The following is an 8,104-nucleotide window of genomic DNA, read 5'->3' as shown; positions in this document are numbered from 1 at the left end:
TAATCTTATTTCAAATATTGGAAAAATACTTTTTCAAGACTTCAATTTGCAGAATCTCCTAGCCAGCATGCCCATGCTGGTTGAAGGATTTCTAATGAAAATTAACTTTTAAAAGTTTTATCCTAACAAAAAGAGCAACAAGGTTATTGAGAAATAATAAAAAATATGATTAATTAATTCCAAAATAAGGCAGAAAATAGGGATTCTTAGAAGAAAGTGCCAGCAGAAACAGCATAAATAGAATGATTTTAAGTAATATAGAAAAGAGAAATGATGGTGTTAAGTTGGATAAATGTCCAAGCACATACAGAAGCAAAAAACAAATATGCAGTCTAGATTAGACTGAGCAATAGGCTTGTGCATGGATTCGGTTTGATCAGTTCCCTTCAGCCAATCCGACTTGTTCGGCTGACTATGACAGTAAGGGCTTGGCCGCCAGGTTTTTTCGGCCGAAATGGTTCACGTGGCAACCAGTCACAGCTCCTCCTCTCCTATTCGGCATCACATGATGCACAAAGAGGCTGCCGCGTGCTTCAACTGGGCTTTCCTGTGAGCCCTGCCTGTTCAACCAATCAGAATAGAAGAATGCCATGACGTGTCTTATGCAACCTGTGTCTGTTTAATTGGTCATCAATAGCAGAGGAGAGGTTTTTGAAGTGTACCTAAAAGCCTTATTGTCCTTGCCACGCCAAGTATTTCTGCCCTCCCTCACTGTCCAAGGATTATTTTGCATGCTCCCTTTCCTAGTGGTGGGAGTATTATCAGCCCTGTATAGACTCCATAATAGAGCTGCCACCAACTCCTTTTCCCTTGTTTGGTCTGCTGCTAGACTTAGAAAGGGCTGGGTGGCCAGCCAATCACTCCACCCCCAGCCATCCTAAGGGACTCCTCCCCCCAAAAAACCTTTCCTTCTTCAGGAGACTGATTGGCTCTTTATGGGGTGAGCTGCTGGCCACCAGCTCATTTACCCTTGTTTGGCCAGCTGCTAGACTTAGAAAGGACAGCATATCCCTGTACAAGCTAGGAGATAATATTACTTGTTGCGGTCCAACAAGTAATGTTTCCAAACTCTATGAACAAGTAAGAGAGACCTTTATCAAAAATACTCCAAATTTGCAAAGCTAATATTCTGGATGAAATGATTTTGAGATTGAAAATAATTTCAATATGCAAATCATGACATATATCAAATTCCCACTGAATTAGACTGTCACTTTCCTTTGTTTTTCTGAAAATCACCTCAGTTTTAACACTCAAACGGCAGGCAGATACAACACGGTACTCTTCATGCTATTGAATATTGTGAAAATGAGAATTTCATTTCACTTCATTTATTAAAATTCAGAAATTTCTACATATTTAGAATGGACAGGACTTGAGATTATACACACATACACACACACACACACAAGGTTCATTTTTTTTGGCTTGGAGGTCATTTGCACCTCCCCTGTGAGGTAAAAATAGAAAACAACTCTAAAAACAAATCACTTGAGAAAGCTGATGGCTTTAACTTGAGTTGCAATTTGCATTTATGCAAACCTTCAATCAATCAATGTGCTTCTTTGCTTCCAAAGAAAACTAAGGGGAAGAAAAGCAGCTAATTTGAATTATGTCCTTTCCCCAAAGAGCAGTTCTGAAGGTGATTTAGGATGCAGTCATTATGAATATAGCATGAACAGCCAATAGAAGACTTGTTGCCAAGTAGTTAAGCATTTGATGGAATAGGTATAATTTCCTAAAACGAATGCTGTCTTTTAGTTATTGTAAATATTGTTATTTTTCCATCTCTGTCTTCCTGTCAAACATCCTTATGCAAAAGCCATCATATCTGATGTCTGTCTTTTGGACTGCCTGCCTATCTTCAAAGAGTATCAGTGAATAGGGGAAATGTTATATGGAAGGAAGTCTTAAAAAGAAAAGCAGTTGATTCTTTCGCAAGTTACTTGGTCTGTGAAAGTGAAGCCAACTCATTAAATGACTCACCAAGTTGTGTCCTCATAGACTCCTTCAGAACGATAGATAACCAAAGCCTTTTGATAGGGCTACCACCTCACCTCTGTTATGGCCTTTGCTATCAGCTTACACCCATCTTAACCCATCCTTTCTACTCAGTCATTAAGTATTGACTTTGCCCCTTCACCTTTAGCCTCATAGTTTTACTTTGAGTAATGGACATCTATCTGCTTTCCTTAGGCTGCCTGCTTAACTTTTGCTCTCATCAGAGACATTTTGAATGGCAGCAACAATGCAGGGGACATCACTGTGTTGCAGTGTATATTAAATGTTTACATTGAAGCAAACAAGGAAAAGTAGATATGGCAATGACGGCTTAGATATATTTGCACCTGAAACAAAAGGCAAATTGGTATAGATGTGTGTACACACAGATAGGAGATAACTTTTGAATGCTGAGTAAGCCAGAAAATAAGTATCTTAATAGAAAAAATAAAATATTTCTTTGTGTGTGTTTTGCTTTTGAACGGACCATCTAGAAAAAAAAAATCTCCATCCAGTATGGCCATACATAATTGTCGGAAGGAGTAACATTCCCAAGGCTTATTTATCTGTAGATTTTTATCTCATTTTTGAACAGAGTCCCTGAAATGAATTCACAAAGTGCAATTCTTCAAATGCGAAATAAAAATGGAGTTAAGTAAGAACTGAATGCTTGAGGTTGTCCCCCCTCCCTTTAGTCTTTTTCACCATCTCATCAGGCGGGGTCCAAATCGGCAGCATATGGTGGTTGATCTTTTCTTTTGCAGCAGAGCCCGCCTGCTCCCATCTCACCACATCAAACTACTTCTGGCAGGACACCATCGCAAAAGGGAAGCTCAACCTGCATATGCTGCTGACATGGCAACTCGGGAGGACTCCCGTATTTCATTGAGATCAATGGCAGAAGTCGGGTGGCTGAAGTCGCATGGGGTTGGGCAACCAATGAGTCAGGCAATGTGGGGTGTGTGGTGACAAGTTCCCCATGCCCTTGATGGGCACCGCCAGAATTGCCATGTTTGATGAGGTTGTCAGTTACTTTCCCATCTCCCTATGTCATAGCATTTAGACTGAAAACCTGCAAGTATAGACCTTCAGAAAGAGGTACCTAGGTTTGGGATAAAATAAGAACATCGGCTTCCCAAATAAGAGTTCTAACCCATGAAATTTCCCCCACTTCCCAAATTTATAGCATTGTAGTACCTTAAAATGTCCATTGTGAGATTAGAAATACATATAGGGATACTGTTTTTAACACTGTATCGTGCTTGTTGATTTTAATGATTGTTTTTATTTATGTTGATGTTTTTTACTGGGATAATTGTTTTATTGCTTTGTTACTGTTATTTGTTTGTTTTATCGGGCCAGGCCCCATGTAAGCCGCCCCGAGTCCCTTCGGGGAGATGGGGCGGGGTATAAAAATAAAATAATAATTATTATTATTATTATTATTATTATTATTATTATTATTATTATTCTTACAAAGAAAGGGGAAAGGCAAAGTTACCAATGAAATACGAGCACAACAAATACAAGACTTCTAGGTGTGAACAATTTTCAATGTCTCATTGTACAATAATAGAAAGTTGGGAACTGAAGGAAAATCAGATGTAACAGAATTCTTTTTTTATCTTCCCTTTCATACCATGTTTCCCCGAAAATAAGACAGTGTCTTATATTAATTTTTGCTCCCTAAGATGCTCTAGGTCTTATTTTCAGGGGATGTCTTATTTTTCCATGAAGAAGAATTCACATTTATTGTTGAACAAAAAAAATGAACATTTATTATATACTGTATATTTATTATATACTTGTCATCATAAACCAGCATAACCAGACAAACTGTGAATCCTATCAAGAATTTCTTGTTACTACAATATTTCCATGTAAAACACTTTATGGTACATACATTTACCAATCCTGCATGCTCTGGTGTTCTGTTCAGCGGGCATGCTTCCAAACAAAAACTTTGCTAGGTCTTACTTTCGGAGGAGGCCTTATATTTAGCAATTCAGCAAAACCTCTACCAGGTCTTATTTTCTGGGGATGTCTTATTTTAGGGGAAACAGGGTAGCTCTACCACCTGAGATAATGTAAAAGCCAGCTCCTAAGGCTGTTAGGCTGTTACCCAGCCTCCAATGAATTCTTTGACTATCTGATAACTGTTCCTGACTCATAAAACATCTGCTGTAACTATCAAATGAGACATAGTAACTATATTCTTCTTATCCAGTACAAATAAATGCCTATTCTATATGTATCATATGCTGCAATGAATGGTAGTGCTTACCTATGTATTCCATCCACCCATGACAGAAAGCTGTTTCAATTCCTGTTAAAGAACTTAGATGACAAACTCTGAAGATCCCTCAACCCAAAGCGTGAGGTTTAGGGAGCCGTATTTTTTTCAGTTGTACTTCTGCCAGATGAAAAGGGAAAAACTGCTTTTAATATAGCTGTAGTTATCGGGATCATTTCCATTATGTCAATGTCGGTATAATGGACTGCAATGCTGCATTTTAAATCTGCACTGCAACAAATGAGAATAGGGGATGATCCCATTTTGACAAAGGCTAATACCATACATATGGCAGAATTTGACAGACGTCTAAATACTGAAAGGTGAAGCCCTAGACCAATTATTATAAGAAAAGGACAACTATTCTGTCAAAATAAAGCTGAAATCGTTTCCTGAAAGGAGAGGAGGGAGGAAAGAGCACCCATTTTTCCCCGCAGTCTTAATGACTCATAGACCACGCTTTCCATGGCACAGATTTGCGGTTGGCAATTATCAACCCACAGAGATTTATTTCTTTAGGTGGATACAAGAAGATCCTTTCTCCAACCAAAAATGGATTGTGATGGGGATTAAAATGAAGATGATGGTAATGATGATTTGAAAGATATTTATGTAGTTATGACCTTTCAAGCCTATAGATGACTAGTGGAATATATGCAATAGAATACAAGGGGTGAGCTGATGTGCATGATAAAAACAGGGTTCAACAGATATCTTCAATAAGAATTTATTTTCATTGGCATTGTTGATGCTGGAAATCATTGCAGGTGTGTGTGTGGGAATGAGAGAGGACAAAGGAGGAGGAGGGTGGTGGTGGTGGTGGTGGTGGTGGTGGTGGTGATGATGATGAACAACTCAGGATGAGGTTCCCATCTCTAGCTATATCCTGTCATTCAGAGTCATTTCAGTTGTCCTTTATGTCACATAAAGCCAAGTCCAAAGATTGTATATGTTACTTTTTTGAATATCAATTTCCTGAATCTTCCAGCCAGTTCTGCCAATAAGGTTTTCACATTCTGGCCAAGGAATGTGGAAAAACTGAAAATACATATTTCCCATCTTTTCCAATTTAACAGATAGCCACATCTAATCCTTCATATTTTCACTTTTCAACAGTTTTCAAAATGTAGTTTCTCCCTCCTCCTCCTCCTCCTCCTCCTCCTCCTCCTCCTCCTCCTCCTCCTCCTCCTCCTCCTCTCCTCCTCCTCCTCCTCCTTTTTTCTTCTTCTGTGTCCTCAGCTTCCTTCAGTCAGTACAAACTATGAATGCATCTACACTGGTGAATTAATACATTTTGACACCACTTTAACTGCTGTGACTCAATACTTTGGAATCATGTGAATTGTACTTTGGTGAAACACCAGCACTCTTTGGCAGAGAAGGTTAAAGACCTTGTGAAACTACAACTTTCATAATTTCATAGCACTGAACCATGGAGGGTTTTTTGTGTGTGTGTGTGTGTCAGGAGCAACTTGAGTCGCTTCTGGAGTGAGAGAATTGGCCGTCTGCAAGAACGTTACCCAGGGGACGCCTGGATGTTTTTGATGTTTTTACCATCCTTGTGGAGGCTTCTCTCATGTCCCCGCATGGAGCTGGAGCTGATAGAGGGAGCTCATCCGCACTCTCCCCGGGTGGGATTCGAACCTGGCAGCTTTCAGGTCAGCAATCCAACCTTCAAGTTACGAGGCTTTAACCCATTGCGCCACCGTAGGCTCCATACCATGGAGTTAAAGTGCTGTCAAACTGCATTAGTTTGCCAATGTGGATGAACACAAAAAGTAAAAAGTAGTCTCCCTCAGTTGATCTAAAAAGTCCTGCAAGATTCCTTTGCATATTGATCCAGACTAACACAGCTATGACTTTGGATGTATCAGGCAGTTCTACGCACCTTGGCTAATGTTGGTTTAAGGCAGGATCTTGCACACTCACAGTATCAGAATGTAAAGCATTACTCTAGTTTCAAAATCATATGCAGAGCTCGCAAAAGTTACTGTTTAGACTACAACTCCCAGCATCTCTCGGCATGGCCAACAATAATTACATTTTGTTTTTCATTTGGGCATTTGCATTTTGTGAATGCTGTGAGATACTTCAGGGATTAAAAGATAAATGACATAAAAATCTATAAACAAATAAACATTCTTAATACAGTCACACTTTGGATATGTTTTTAGATTACCTTTTCATGGCAATGCTGATGGAGAACTTTTCCAAGCTCTGATCGAAAGTAATACCATTAACAGACACTTCCTTGGATAAGTTTGCCCATGATTTATCCTACTTGCAAGATCTATGGATCCATTTGAAGGCTTCTATCAGCACATAGACCATGACTGAACAACCTCATAATGTTACCCAATCTAGGCCCATTCATCATCTGCACACAACATGAAACAGGTAGCCAGCAAAAGATTAGAGTTTCAACCCACAACAATCCATGCAGCTGACAGCGATTGAAAGACCAGCACAAATTAACTTATTAGTTTAGTACTATCCGCTTGTCACTGTCCTAGAAGGAGTGGGAGATTCATTTCCCACACAGATAGCAGCTGGCCAGCAAGCCTGGGGATTCTGTTGCTTGAATACACTATGCCCACCATTAGTGTAGGCTTAAACATCCTATCTTCCAAGACCAAATTGTGCAGATGTTTCTTGAAATTCCTCCTAAAGTTCATTAAGCTATAGCTTTTTAACATTCACGAAGTACCAACTACTTCAGTTTACTTGCCTCCCTGGGCCACATGTCTCCATTCAACACCAATACTGACACTTTCAGAAATTGGTAGGATTTGGGCAAAAGAAACAATTGTACAGACTTCCTAGGACATTTACTTGAGGGAATTTACAATCTTTAACATCCATTTTAATACAACAACTATTTTAAAAAACCCAGGGGCATGCTTGGAATACCCACCCTTTTCTTTAAAAAGTGTCCAATTATACACTGTCCAGGTCCAACACATTCTACCAAACTTTGTGTTACTTTTTCTATTTTTAGGAAAGAGAACTAGCAGCAAGTCCTCAATGCTGGATCGCTCCTGTGATATATTGCTTCAGTATCCCTCCTGCTAAGCACTGGGATTGGAAAGCCCTGGTAAAACCATTTATTTGATTTGAAACTAGAGTTGTGCCATGAAAACAATATCTCTTCCTCTCCCACTGCTTCCAGAAAATTTGAAGAGAAATGTATCAATTTTGGAGACATCCTGTCTGTGTTCTGCATCCCTCAAAATCCACATATCTGATTAATCTTTTGGAAGTATTGTGATTCAGCGGGAAATGATCTTGATTTGGACATTTCCTCTATTGTTCAAACCAGCCCAAACTCAGCCAGCCCAGGGGTACAGAATTCCAATTTCATCCAACACAAAGCACACTCTCCTTTTTAAATTATATTTATTAAGAAGGCTTTTCCATACTATAAAATAAATATAGGAATATAAAGATAGAAAAACATGACTTTACAGAAAGTTATAAATTACAAACAACTACAAAAAACACAATAGGGAGAGAAAGACAATGACTTTCCCTTTTCTTATCAATGGTTACATACGAATTGATGCCTTACTTCCCCTATTTAATAGCACATTGCGCCTATACTTCTACTATTCATTTACTCTTACTACTTTTAAAATCCCACTGTTGATTATCTCTTTTCTTATTCCTGCAAAAAATACCATTCTAAGTGATCAGTGTTTTTAATTTCTTGTTTAATATGCAATATTTTAATGCTCTTTAAAAGTATTTATTGAATATCCCAGTTTTCATGCTAGTATTAGAATAAAATGATTAGATAATATGAGAAGTGAC

Source organism: Anolis carolinensis, chromosome 5, assembly GCF_035594765.1.
Source record: "Anolis carolinensis isolate JA03-04 chromosome 5, rAnoCar3.1.pri, whole genome shotgun sequence".
NCBI lineage: Eukaryota > Metazoa > Chordata > Lepidosauria > Squamata > Dactyloidae > Anolis > Anolis carolinensis.
This window is presented reverse-complemented; position numbering follows the sequence as displayed.